This window comes from Littorina saxatilis, linkage group LG16 (genome assembly GCF_037325665.1).
Source record: "Littorina saxatilis isolate snail1 linkage group LG16, US_GU_Lsax_2.0, whole genome shotgun sequence".
NCBI lineage: Eukaryota > Metazoa > Mollusca > Gastropoda > Littorinimorpha > Littorinidae > Littorina > Littorina saxatilis.
The window spans coordinates 52,438,583-52,453,582 of NC_090260.1; the positions used below are offsets into that span (position 1 = coordinate 52,438,583).

The following is a 15,000-nucleotide window of genomic DNA, read 5'->3' on the forward strand; positions in this document are numbered from 1 at the left end:
TACACTTCTGGGTTTTTACATTTAGTCAAGTTTTGACTAAATGTTTTAACGTAGAGGGGGGAATCGAGACGAGGGTGTGGTGTATGTGTGTGTGTGTGTGTGTGTGTGTGTGTGTGTGTGTGTGTGTGTGTACCCATGTTTCCACAGGTTTGGTTGCCTAAATCACCATAAGGCAACTATCCACACGTGGATGGCAACCTAAACTCTGGATGGCAACATAATTGTGTGGATGCTCGCTTCATTTAACACCGTTAAATTGACTTTTTTGACGGAAAGAATGTCATAACAATGTTCAAAATGACATTCTTTCCGTCCTCTATAGGCTACGAAATAGGTCAAATTTTGTGCATTTTTTAGTGCAAAATTCTTCGATGCCGGATCGAGTACTGCACCCAGTGCTGTTGTAGTGCAAGTGCACTAGAAAGGCACTACACCCAGTGCCGCCTCTTAGGTAACCATCCACACTTTAGGTATGTGTGTGTGTGTGTGTGTGTGTGTGTGTCTGTGTCTGTGTCTGTGTATGTGTGTACGTGAGTCTGTGTGTGTGTGTGTGTGTGTGTGTGTAGAGCGATTTAGAGAAAACTACTAGACCGATCTTCATGAAATTTTACATGGGAGTTCCTGGGTATGATATCCCCAGATGTTGTTTTCATTGTTTTGATAAATGTCTTTCATTACGTCATATCCGGCTTTTCGTGAAAGTTGAGGCGGCACTGTCACGCTCTCATTTTTAAACCAAATTGTTTTGTTTTTTTTGTGTTTTTTTTTGGCCTCAGTTGCATGCAGTCCGCTTCAAGCTGAAAAATAAATGAAAAGAATGAAACCCTAAGTTGTTGTTTTTTTCTCTTTGTTTTTCTTCTTCCTTTTCTCTTCTTTCTTTCTTTCTCTCTACAGCTGAGCGTCCTTCTTCATTGGCGTTTTATAAATTTATCAATTGTATGTGGTTTTCTACAATGGACAAAATCTTGCATCTTTAATGTTGGTTATTGTCTTACATATGTCTGTGTTTGGGTTGACTTAGGTGTTGTTTGTGGCGGTGTCATGATGGAGTTAACATAGTAACAATCACAATAAGTAAGAGGAAAAGCAAATTGTAAGCGTGCTAAAGTTTTCTTAGTAACAGTTCTCTTTTCATACAGGTGGTGTTAAGTGTAACAATGTAAGTTCCGCCTTTACCCCGGTACCGTTCTCCTTTTAGCGAAACGAAAGAAAGAGGGGGCGGTGAGGGAAGCCAGAAAAGAAGTATATATGATACACTATTCTACGTTTCGTATTTGTTTCTCTTTGTCAAACATTATTATAATATCAGTGGGAGTTCTGTATCTATTTGCTTATGCACATCTTTCCTATCAAAATCAAGTGATTTATATATTTGCATTTTATTGAGTCAGCACCATTAATATAACCACACAAAATATGTTTTACTCCAAAGACTATTCTTATTTTATATTTCTCATAAATAATTTGTTCAACGTATCTCCATAGCACTTTTATTTTCTTTCAATTAACAAAAAAATGTTCAACGTAATCTATTTCGGTTGGACAGAAGGGGCATCTCTCACTATCTCGTATTCCAATTTCATACAGAAGAACATTTGTTGGATAAATCGTGTGTAATATTTTCCAGTGCAGCTCTCTTAATCTGGATTCTTGGGTTACATTTTTGGCCAGGTTCCAATGTGACTGGTCGACATTAATGCCAAACATATCACGCCAGATAGAACTCGGGGTAGTGTACTTTTCTTCAACAATATATTCACGGAATTGCCTGGCACTTTTAATACTCGTTTTATTGAAAAGAAGATTGTTTTGCATATTCAATACAGGTTGGTTAGGATCATAATTGCTTTTCTTAATATATTCAGATACTGCTGATCGAACTACAATATATTCCAAGTAGAGGCCAGGTGAAGCGTAAACACTTGCTTGGATAGCGGGATAAGACTTGATACCGTGATTACCTAACATGTCTCCTACATACGTAATGCCTGACCGGGCCCAGTTCTCATAATACAGAACGTTATTTTGATAGCTTATACTTGGATTGTTCCATAAGCAGTTGTCTTGCACGCAATCGTTCTGAGAAATTGTATTATGTTCTAACCATGTTCGAGCAACAGCTGTCCAAAATATCGATTTTATCCTTCCAATTCCCTTAAACTTAGACGGTCGAATAGCTGTAGTAATGCAGGCAAAGCCACAACCGAACCCTTCAAAATATTTGTTTGGGATCCATGTCCATTTGCATGAAAGGTTGCCAGATGAGAGTTTGCTTAACCATTGACATAAGAAGGAGTTTTGCATCGTTTTGACGTCTATCATATCAATACCACCCTTTTCGGTACTGCTATTTAAAACAACTCTTTTTACTTTTTCAAATGCTTTTTTATTACAATCTTTTTTCCTCCACAAAAAACGATATAATATTGTGTTTATTTCCTGCAGCACTTTGTCAGGGATACAAATAGATTGCATTAAATAAACTAACTGCGAGAGCAGAAAAGTTTTGATAATGCAAATTTTTCCAGGAATGCCCAGGTTCCTTTTTTCCCAAGTGAAGATGCTTTGCTTAATTTTATCAATTTTACTTGACCAGTTTAGTTCAATTTCGGATGCGCTTTTCTCGCTGTTAAAGTTTACTCCTAATATTTTAATCTGCCGAACACATTTTACCTCAAAATTAAAATTGATATTTTTACTTGATCCAATTCCCATTGCTTCAGACTTTAGCTTATTCAAGCACAAGCCTGACACCTCCGAAAATACGTCTATAATCTGTAGAACCATTGTAACGTCATCCGCGTCTCTCAAAAACAAAGTGATATCATCGGCGTAGAGTAGAATTTTTAAAATATTTCTACAAGATACATTAAGGCCTTTTACTTCGTTGCTCTGCCTAAATCGTATAGCCAGAAATTCCAGACCAATAATAAATGCCATCGGTGAGAACGGACATCCTTGTCTAATGCCACATTTTACATCAAAGTTTTCCGACAGCCACCCATTGTACACAATACAACTTCTGGTTTCATTAAACAACACATTTACCCATTGTATAAAATCTTTTCCAAAGCCAAATTTACGAAATGCACAAATCATATATTTTGTGGATATACTGTCGAATGCCTTTTGAAAATCCAAGGCTAATAAAATCCCAGGTTTCCTATTAATTCTGCAATATTCAATCACATCGTCTATAGTTATTATAGTGGATGAGACATGCCTTCCTTTCATATAACCGACCTGGTCCTCATTGACCACTTTGTTTATTACTTTGCTCAGTCGATTTGCAAGAAACTTGGCTAAAATTTTGTAATCAGTGTTTGTCAGTGAGATGGGTCGCCAGTTTGTAAGTTTGTTTTTTGGCAGATCTTTTCCCTTATGCAATAAGGTTAATACTGCTGCCCTTTGGGTGTAGGACAAAGAACCATGAACAAAAGAGTAATTAAAGGATTGCACAATTACATCCTTCAGTTTACACAAAAATATTTTAACAAATTCAGTAGTCAGACCGTCCAGACCGGGCGAAGACCCGTTTTTCATCATCCTAAGAGCATTGGAGGCTTCTTCAATGGTAATTATACCTTCACATTGTTGCATTTTGTCTTCACTTAATTTAGGAAGTTCACACTCGCCAACCAAATTGGTTGAAACTTTGGTCAAGTAATCTTCGACGACGCCCGGACTTTGGTATTGCATTTCAGCTTGGAGGCTTACAAATTAATTAATGAGTTTGCTCATTAAATGTGTCATTAAAATCGATTTTTCGCAAACAGATTTAAAATTGATTGCATCGTATTCTTCATGACATTCTAAATCTAAAAATATATGCATATCTCATGCTTACTCTTAAAATGTGATCACAATTAACGAAAATAGATTAATTAGTCTTACGATTAAAAGTTAGGAAATCGATCCAAAAAGGATTTCATCTTATTCTTTATCGTTTCCTGATTTCAAAAACATATAGATATGATAGGTTGTATTCAAAACAAGCTCAAAAAGTTAACACGAATACAGAAAAGCGCGCTTTCTTGCTTAGCACAATACGCTACCGCGCTATTCTGGCGTGTGCATTTCACTGCGTTTTGCACGTGGGAGGTGAGCGATTTCCTTTTCGCGGGGATTGACGAAGCTGTACTGTCTTGGTGAAAAAATACAGTGCGTTCAGTTTCATTCCGTGAGTTCGACAGCTTGACTTAATGTAGTAATTTCGCCTTACGCGACTTGTTCATTTGTAGTTTTGTGGTCGTCTCTAGTTTAGGAAGCTATGTGAATTGAAATTATGGTGGTGAATGAAGAGCCGGTGAAAGGGGCGGGGGGGGGGGGGGAGGGGGGGGGGGGGGGGGGGTAATGAGAATCCAGGGCACACTTCTGTGGTTTGGGCTTGGGGTTGTATGGACATTTTTGTTCTCAGCGATTGCCAGCTGCTTCAGGCCCAATCCTGGCTGGTCTGTGAGCGGGGAGGAACACTTATTCATTGACCTTTTGCTTATCCTTGTTTGCTACTGACTTCGATGTGAGTGAGTGTGTTTTGGTCGTTGTCAAGCATTTATTTGTGATGTTGGCAAAGTTGTTGTTGTGGTGGCGATGAATCCGGTGTTGTTGTTGTTCTGTCGTTGTTGTTGTTGTTGCTGTTGTTGTTGTTGATGTTGTTGGTGTTGTTGTTGTTGTTTGTTTGTTTCTAGAAAGAAAAACAAAGAAATATCTTTACCCAACCATTTTTGTTATTGTAAAAAAATATCCCCCTCCCCTCAAAAAAAAAAAAAAAACACACACAAAAACACACCCAAAAACCCAAAGGAGATAAAATAACAATTTGGCAGCAAGTTTTCCACGTCGGCCTACTTCCCCGTAAGCAGATTGTAAGCGCTTGGCTCCAACAACCTCTGCCCCGTCTCGTCTTTTCCAATTAAACCAGCGCCCCTAAAAATCGTCTCCGACTCCCAAACCAACTGAACTTTAGCATTTCAAACTACCTCTCTCTTTCTTTCATTTTTTTCGTCTGTCTCAAAGAGTACGGGCGATTTACAAAAGAGTCTGCAGCGCACGCGAGGACCTATTTACCATATAATTGTCAGCCCGAGTTGTTCTCTCCGGCACGCCATGCAAGTCTCGCTTTTTCGCGTCCCTTGGCACCGTGACGCAATTAGCATCACGTGATCGGTGTAGCCCTCAGGGGAAGTCACTGTGGAAGGCGTGAAGTCGGAAGACGTCTGGGGGAAATCCTGATAAAGTGGATGTAGTTCCCTCCGTCCTCAACCCCTGCCTGCTAGCGGTACATGACATTTTTCTGCCATTTCTGTTGTTGTTTTCTTCTTTTTCTGTTTTTTCTGTTTTTTCGGGGGGGGGGGGGGGGATGTATCGGTGTGTGTAATTGAGGTTGTCTGTGTGTCGGCGCGTCTATCTGCCTGACTCTCTTTTTCGATTGTCCGATCTAACCCTCCCCAACACCCTCCCCCTACCCCGCCCCCTGAATCCCCCCTCCCCCCCCATTCCACCAGCTCTCCATTCACCACCAATAGTTCAATTAAAATAGCTTTCTGAAGTCAAGGTGCGTTCAGTTTCATTCTGTGAGTTCCACAGCTTGACTAAATGTAGTAATTTTGCCTTACGCAATTTGTTTTTAGTCACGCTACCTTAGACCAACATATTTGTTCAGGCCTTATAGTTTTCATGAAACTCAAGCGGGTCAAATCACAGGCGATGGAAATCATTGCATTATTGACACATTTATTTCAATCAGAGACCTCTGACAGTGTGATTCAGATACAGACACAGACACAAATCAAAACTTGACTAAATGTAAAAAGGATGGTAGCTCTCGCTACCAATGCACTCTTGTAGGGTGCACTGAAAAAAAGGGGGTCCTGATTTGGTCTATTATGGTCCGCTGGACCCGAAAAGCAATAGCTAACTAACTAACTGAAAAAAAGAAGCAAGGTACCGCTCGCTCCCAATGCACCCCTGTAGGGTGCACTACTATTTCATCATTTTCAGTGTGGAACATATTATTTTAGGAATAATCTAACATGTGCATCTAACTAAACATATAATTTGTACACTAAAACCGCTGACACAGGAATACAAATGAGAACTGTTTGACAACTATCACTTACTTCTTCTTCTTCTTCTGCGTTCGTGGGCTGAAACTCCCACGTACACTCGTGTTTTTGCACGAGTGGAATTTTACGTGTATGACCGTTTTTACCCCGCCATTTAGGCAGCCATACGCCGCTTTCGGAGGAAGCATGCTGGGTATTTTCGTGTTTCTATAACCCACCGAACTCTGACATGGATTACAGGATCTTTTCCGTGCGCACTTGGTCTTGTGCTTGCGTGTACACACGAAGGGGGATAAGCCACTAGCAGGTCTGCACATAAGTTGACCTGGGAGATCGGAAAAATCTCCACACTTAACCCACCAGGCGGCCGCGGCCGGGATTCGAACCCTCGACCTTCCGATTAGGAGGCCGACGTCTTACCACCCCGCCACAACGCCCGTCTATCACTTACGAATTTTGCTGTGGAGTGTTCGCTGCCATTCTTCATTTCCACTTTTTTCAGACTTCAGTTCACGAGAGCATTTCAGGGGAGATCACTTGATCATTATGTTGCTGGTGTAGAGACAAGTCATGGGAACTGCAGGATACTAAACTAAATGCAATTTGTCCTTTTATGATTTTTCCACTACACCCCAGGGGGTGCGATGGGTGGATATATGGGTAAAAGCATACATTATTATAAATGTAACAGTTGGCCGATTTTGTCGTGTAAGAGTTACAAGGAAAAAAGTTCACGACCCGAGCTCCCTGCTACAAGTCCTGTTGATCTTAGTCATCCTATTTTGCAAGGCGAATTAAGCACACTCAGTGTCTAAACATGCAGACACGTAAATGACATGTGTGCAAAAAAAATATCACATCAGCAAAATGTTTCAGGGTGAAACCGTTCATTCGAATAGAGTTCTACCCGAGCAAAGTTTCTTCAAGTGTAAGTACCCGTGAATAACGTTGCTTGATTTGTAGGCTTATGCAGGTGACTCAGCAAAGCGCCTCCATGTTTGTGTTGTTATGTAGGCTTATGCAAGTGACTCAGCAAAGCGCCTCCATGATGGTGTTGGTATGTAGGCTTATGCCAGTGACTCAGCAAAGCGCCTCCATGTTTGTGTTGTTATGTAGGCTTATGCAAGTGACTCAGCAAAGCGCCTCCATGATGGTGTTGGTATGTAGGCTTATGCCAGTGACTCAGCAAAGCGCCTCCATGTTTGTGTTGTTATGTAGGCTTATGCAAGTGACTCAGCAAAGCGCCTCCATGATGGTGTTGGTATGTAGGCTTATGCCAGTGACTCAGCAAAGCGCCTCCATGTCTGTGTTGTTATGTAGGCTTATGCCAGTGACTCAGCAAAGCGCCACCATGTTTGTGTTGTTATGTAGGCGTATGCAAGTGACTCAGCAAAGCGCCACCATGTTTGTGTTGTTATGTAGGCGTATGCAAGTGACTCAGCAAAGCGCCTCAATGATTGTGTTGTTATGTAGGCGTATGCAAGTGACTCAGCAAAGCGCATCCATGTTTGTGTTGTTATGTAGGCTTATGCAAGTGACTCAGCAAAGCGCCTCAATGATTGTGTTGTTATGTAGGCTTATGCAAGTGACTCAGCAAAGCGCCTCTATGTTCGTGTTGTTATGTAGGCTTATGCAAGTGACTCAGCAATGAGCCTCCATGATGGTGTTGTTATGTGAAAGCTACCGTCCCGTATCGTGATATCGATTAGGTAAACTGCCACAAGTCTTTTGAGTGGGGTAAGAACGCTATTCTGCCAAGACACATACAACATATCAGCAGACTGATTGCTTCAAGTGCAGAGTGATTTGTTGTGAGGAATTATAAACAAAATGTAGGTAACGATATTGATTAATGAGATACTCGTGACTAAGGAAAGAAAACGGCCTCAAATCGCCTTGAAATGGGGCTTGTAATTATGTCACCACATACGATGATTACCTTAAAGTCACGGCTTTAACGTTAAATGTGTCCAAGGTGAAACGCCTCTTTGGGGAAATCTTTGCATATGCCGATATGGTATGGAAGCGCCACGTGCAGCATTTGATCGTATCTATGGAGAGTGTGCCTTAACATGTCAGCAAAGTCTGTTGGCGTAAGCCTCATTCTGATTTGTGTAGGCTTACAAAAAGGACTCAGTGCAGCTGTATTTTTATGTTATACATTCATTTTATGTTCTAATGCAATACCATTCATCAAAGTGAACACGGAAAACACAACAACCTGTGAAGACATGCGCCCGTGTGTGAAGACATGTTCATGAGTCAAGACACTGTCAATGACGGGGACAATTCGCTTACAACGTACGTTCTTACATTTTGCCAGCAAGCAAGAAGCGAATTATTTGTTGAACGATCTTGGAGAGCTTATGGTGAGTTCATCCATGTGATTGCGACCTGGGATGTTCGTCTAACTGAACGTGAAAAGTGGGTTTGCTAGTGTGTGTGTGTGTGTGTGTGTGTGTGTGTGTGTGTGCGTGTGTGCGTGTGTGCGTGTATATATATATATGTATATATGTGTGTGTGTGTGTGTGTGTGTGTGTGTGTGTGTGTGTGTGTGTGTGTGTGTGTGTGTGTTTGCGGATGTGTGCGTGTGTTTGTGTGTGTGTGTGTGTGTGTGTGTGTGTGTGTGTGTTTTTTAAAGTGTTTTTCCTTGGAACCTTTACACGACGTATCATGAACTGTAGACATAATAGGCCCGATGTCAGGAATCGGCCACGCGTTAAGTTAGAAAACTCTGAGCGACTCGCTGTCTTTTTGTTAATTTTCTTTCTTTAGAAATGTCTCCGGTTTATAATAATAATAATGCAAACTTTTATAGCGCTATTCTAGAAAATGTCTACTCTTAGCGCTTTACAATACATACATCGACCAAGCATACTATACACGCACAGGCAAAGAAACCGACCAAACATAACCAACAAACTATACATGCACAGGCAAAGAAAACGACCAACCATACAATACACGCACAGGCAAAGATAACGACCAAACATAAACAAACATACTATGACCAATCATAACCAACATACTATACGCGCGCAGGCAAAGAGAACAATCAGCACATGTAATAATTACTGACAACTAATGATGCAGGCATACAATGACAATCCAATACACAGCCTAGGCACAAGAACCACATAAGGCTACTGTATAAAAACGTGTCAACAATACTATTTACACACACACACACAGTGCTGACACAAAGCGCAGAAAATATATATACACGTTATTTTAGGCACTAGGTAGGGGGTGAGGTGGGGCGGGATGGGGTGGGTGGGGAGATGCTGGAGGGAAAATCACTTGCGCTGAAAGAGGTGTGTTTTGAGATTTGTCTTGAATGTAGCCTTGAATGTTTAAAGGGGGAATACCATCTGGACCAGCCATGAGTGTTGAACCATTGCACGCAGGGTGTCTTTCGGCACATTTAAGAAGAAATGATAATGAAAGAAACAACAAAAGTTTTTTTTTCAAGCGAGTAGTCCGCAATTTGCATGGAAGAGTATACTTCTTCATTTATTTACAGCGCTTGATCTGTTCCCCTATTTCATTGAGTGTGTGTGTGTGTGTGTGTGTGTGTGTGTGTGTGTGTGTGTGTGTGTGTGTGTGTGTGTGTGTGTGTGTGTGTGTGTGTGTGTGTTAATACCCGCTATTACGAGCTAGTCGTGTGAGAGTCGTGTGAGAGTTTTCTTGCACACGAGACTGTAGATGTTTTACGACGGCTTTAGCCGGAGTGAAACAGCAGCAGTCGAGTGTGCAAGAAAACTCTCTGTCACACGACTAGCTCGTAATGGCGATTATGTCTCACAGCTTCAACAGAGGAGAGAACAAACACATTTTGCGTACTCACGCTTGATAAACCTAAACACAGGAGCAGCCATTGTGGAGAGATCTACTTTTTGACGAAAGTGACCGAACAACTATAAATGACGTCTCGGTATATGTGAATGACGTCACAGTCATCGTCACAGTCTGTATCTTTTGAAGCATCGCAATCTTCATGACGTCTCTCTGTGTCTTCATTCGCGAAATGTTTGTTCTTTCCGGGATCTTTGTCATCTATGTTCATAACTCTGTCCTTCTAGATTCAGACTAACAGGCCTCCTGAGCGAGCCACTTTCCAAGGGCAGCTAAATTCGCGTATGGAAACAGTACTGTCGTCTGGGATGGCGTTTTCAGTGTTCTCAGCGTTGAATAATTTGTAAAGAGAAGAAACGATAACAGCAGGAGAAATAAAAGTCGTGTGTGCATTTTGGGGTTTTTGGAGGGACAATTTCGAGTTTGAATCCGTTCTTGCACATGCTCCAAAGCGTGTAACATACAATCTTGCACACGTTTGCTTTAGTAGTGGCAAAGAAGGAAAGCGTGTGACATTGCGTCCTTGTAAAATAAAGTGCAGTGCCGTTCACTTCAGCTCGCGGGTTTTGCGTGGTATTGTGTAATTTTTTTCCACGTTCCTCTATGCTCCTGCGCAAATGTTGGCAGGATTTATCTTCTTAAATTCATATAATATGCTGACTGTCAGCAAATGATGACAGACATGTATTAACAAGAGGCGAAGCCTTCAAGGCTCACGTAAGAAATAGACAAACAGTAACACAAACTCAATCACTCCGTCACACATACACACCCACACACACAGTAAGCTTAGGTGACACTGTGCAAGAAAGAGAGACACTAGATCTAGATCTGTCTGTCTGCATGTAGCCTACTTACAGGGACACGACTGCCAAATAGTCTCGGCCCGCTCAAAATAACAATGACCGAGACCACACACACCACGCGAGAGAGAAAGACTACAGGGAGGCATGCCGTCATGATGCATTAATTGACGTCAAACACTTTTGACCGTGACGTAATCTTATGCGAGCTTTATCCATAGTCTTGGATAACCACTATTACATAGACTCGGAAATGTTAAAGTTTCTACCACAGACATACACACACACGCACGCACACACACACACACACACACGCACAAACGCACAGACAGACAAAGTTACGATCGCATAGGCTACACTTCGTGAGCCAAAAATGATATCAACATTCACCTCCGGCTCATGTTGATATACATATTCTCAACATGTATATCATCATTTGCTAACAGTCAGCATGTAAGAAATAACTGAAAATATCTCTCCACTTGGCCACATACACAAACAATCACTATCCCGACTGAGTGATATGCGGAGTTGGATTTTCTTAATAAAATTAATATTACAGATGAACACTAGTGGATTGTAAGAAGTACATTCATATCAAAAAGAAGAAGAGAGAGAAAAAAGTTCGCATCCGCGCAAAGCATGATAATCTGTTGGGGGACAAACTGAAGCAAAAATTGCGAGCAAACAGAGATTTAATTATTTTTCAAATCAACATTTTTGTTTTTTTAAAACAGAGGAAAACAATAATGTGAAAATATTATTTGTTTTTTTAAAGTCCATGTCGTAAGAGCCTATCAGATCTATGCGCAAATCGATTACTTCAAAAATGATTGGTACATTTCGTTTGAATATATACCAAAGAAATCAAAAGAGTGAATGAAGCAAGACAACGACGACAAAAAATTAAAAAAACATACAAATATATATTTTATTTATTCATTTTATGCAATTTATATCGCGCACATATCTCAACCACGGATTGAAGGCGCAGGGATTTATTTATGCCGTGTGAGATGGAATTTGTTACACAATATATCACGCATTCACATCGGCCGGCAAACCTCAAGGCCTATTAGGTCTAGGGCGAGCATTCACCTCGGTTTCACGGCCTATTATTCCAAGTCACACGGGAATTTGGTGGACATTTTTATCTATGCCACTACAGGTTTGCCAGAAAAGACCCTTTTGTTAATCGTGGGATCTTTAACGTGCACACCGCAATGTAGTGTACACAAAGGGACCTCGGTTTTTCGTCTCATCCGAAAGACTAGCACTTGAACCCACCACCTAGGTTAGGAAAGGGGGGAGAAAATTGCTAACGCCCTGACCCAGGGTCGAACTCGCAACCTCTCGCTTCCGGCGAGGCAAGTGCGTTTACCACTCGGCCACCCAGACCTAGATAGAGAAAGAAAGACAGAAAGAATGAAAAAAGAAACACAGAAACAAAAATAAAGACAGAAATAAAAACAAACACAAAGATAAGGAAGTGAAAATCAAAAATTAATTTAATTAGTAAGACAATACGAAAATCTGTCATCAACATTATACGGAAACAATTAATGGCGGTTGTATAGAAAGGCAAGAGAAAAGGAACACAAGCACAATCATTGAAATTACTCACCGTATTCCCCAACATCACTGCCTGTCACCTTCAGTTAACGGTGTCAACAAAACAAATGGCAGTTTACCTGTCACCCACACCTAGCATAGTACCTGCCCATTGATTCAAAAACACCGCCTTTTGTAAGCAGAAACAACGCGCTTCACACAAAAACACACTCCAAAAAACTCCGTCCAAATCCATAGTCTATACATCACACCAACTGCCAAACTTCTAATTATCTGCAAACTCCTGTCGCCCTGTGAGAATACTGCAGTGGAAAACAAGATTTCAGTCCAACGAATACAATAACAGTGACTACAAAAGGGCTAGCTTTCTCACTGCATAAGCGCGAATTCGCCTCGCCTGTGTGTGCGTGTGTGTACATCTGTGTTCGCGAGAGCGCATTTTGCCCGTGTCTGGCGGCAGAGAGAGACTACGAGGCGATCGAGAGAGAGCGGCATGGAGGGTGTCTATATACTACTCCTCTTACAATTAGTGCTCTGGCGCCGAGAAGGTGAGACAAATTGGGGGGGGGGGGGGGGGGGGGGGGGCGGGAGGGGAGAGCGGGAGGGCAGGGTACAGGAAGTCACAGAGAGAGTGACAGAGATACAGAGTCAAGTGGACATAGACTGACAGAAAGACAGATATACAGAGACAGGTAGACATAGACTGACAGAAAGACAGAGACAGAGACAGAAAGACACTGACAGAAGGACAGATAGACAGAGACAGATAGACATAGACTGACAGAAAGACAGAGACACAGAGACAGATAGACATAGCCTGACAGAAAGACAGAGACAGATAGACATAGCCTGACAGAAAGACATAGACAGATAGACAGAGAATGACAGAAAGACAGACACAGAGACAGATAAACAGAGACTGACAGAAAAACAGAGACAGATAGACATAGTCTGACAGAACGACAGAGACTGACAGAACCACAGAGACAGAGACTGAGAGAAAGACTGAGACAGATAGACAGAAACTCAGTGACAGAAATACACAGACACAGACAGATAGACATACTGACAAAAAGACAGAGACAGAGACAGATAGACACAGACTGACAGAAAGACAGAGACAGAGACAGATAGACACAGACTGACAAAAAGACAGAGACAGAGACAGATAGACACAGGCTGACAGAAAGACAGAGACAGATAGACGTAGACTGATAGAAAGACTGTTAGAAAGAGACATACAGAGACAGACCGGCACGGTTGGCCTAGTGGAAAGGCGTCCGCCTTGTGATCGGGAGGTCGTGGGTTCGAACCCCGGTGTGTGTGTGTGTAGAGCGATTCAGAGAAAACTACTGGACCGATCTTCATGAAATTCCACATGAGATTGTGTGGGTATGATATGCCCAGTCGTTCTTGTTCAATGTTTCAATAAATGTATTTGATGACGTCATATCCGGCTTTTTGTGAAAGTTGAGGCAGCACTGTCACGCCCTCATTTTTCAACCAAATTGGTTGAAAGTTTGGTCAAGTAATCTTCGACAAAGATCAGACTTTGGTATTGCATTTCAGCTTGGAGGCTTAAAAACTAGTTAATTAGGTTGCTAATTAAAATTGTCATTAAAATCAAATTGTCACTAACAGATTTTTAAAAATGATTGCAGCTTATTCCCCATTGTCTCATGAATTCAAAAATATATACATATGTCATGTTTACTTTAAAACTGTGCTCAGAATTACAGAAAACAGATTAAGTAACTTTTATTGTGATTGTCGTGCTTACTTTTGAATGCTATGTCTCTGTTTGTGTTGTTGCCTTGTCATCTTCATGTGATTTATGCGTAAGTGTATATGGGTGCATGAGTTGTTAATGCGAAAGAATGTGTATGAGTGCGCCTTGAGTCGCCTTGTGATGAGACATGTGCGCGTTATAAATTCTCGTATCATTATTATAAAGTAGGCCTAAGCACTGCGTTTGCACGCTACGCGGAGACGAGCGTGACCCGTCTCGGTCTTTGGCTGTGGTTAGTCGAGACTATCTTAAATATAGTCTCGGCGATTACTGTTTGTTGGTGTTAATCTGTTACTTTGATGCCAAAAGTTTAACTAAATGCTTCACGCGACTTGTTTCCTTTTCTTACCGTACATCTTCTTAGACAACCGGCACGGTGGCCTAGTGGTAAGGCGTCCGCCCCGTGATCGGGAGGTCGTGGGTTCGAACCCCGGCCGGGTCATAGCTAAGACTTTAACATTGGCAATCTAGTGGCTGCTCCGCCTGGCGTCTGGCATTATGGGGTTAGTGCTAGGACTGGTTGGTCCGGTGTCAGAATAATGTGACTGGGTGAGACATGAAGCCTGTGCTGCGACTTCTGTCTTGTGTGTGGCGCACGTTATATGTCAAAGCAGCAACGCCCTGATATGGCCCTTCGTGGTGGGCTGGGCGTTAAGCAAACAAACAAACAAACAAACATCTTCTTAGACCGGTTGTCTCGTATCTTGTCCGTGGATTCTTCCATGTTCGATGATTTCAGTGGATAGATTCGCAAAGCCTTGCGCACTAAACCGTCGTCTGCAATAGGCAACATTGACCGTTCTGGTAGTTGTTGCTGACAAAAACATGTTTTCAACACAGAATATTATGTCAGAATAGCAATGTAAACGCTATTGTGTTTTTAGTGTAGTAACAGGGTCCGATATTTAGACGAGAC

At 41.6% G+C, this 15,000-nt stretch overlaps 1 protein-coding gene across 1 annotated transcript in view; it reads right to left on the reverse strand.

Moving 5' to 3' along the window:
- Positions 1 to 12,756, reverse strand: part of LOC138951219 (aminopeptidase N-like) — a 123,838-nt gene extending 111,082 nt beyond the window's left edge. Inside the window, exon 1 of the mRNA XM_070322882.1 lies at positions 12,348 to 12,756. The gene's annotated coding sequence lies outside the window, so the exon portion shown is untranslated. The remainder of the gene's footprint in view (positions 1 to 12,347) is intronic.
- Between the last annotated feature and the right edge of the window lie 2,244 nt (positions 12,757 to 15,000).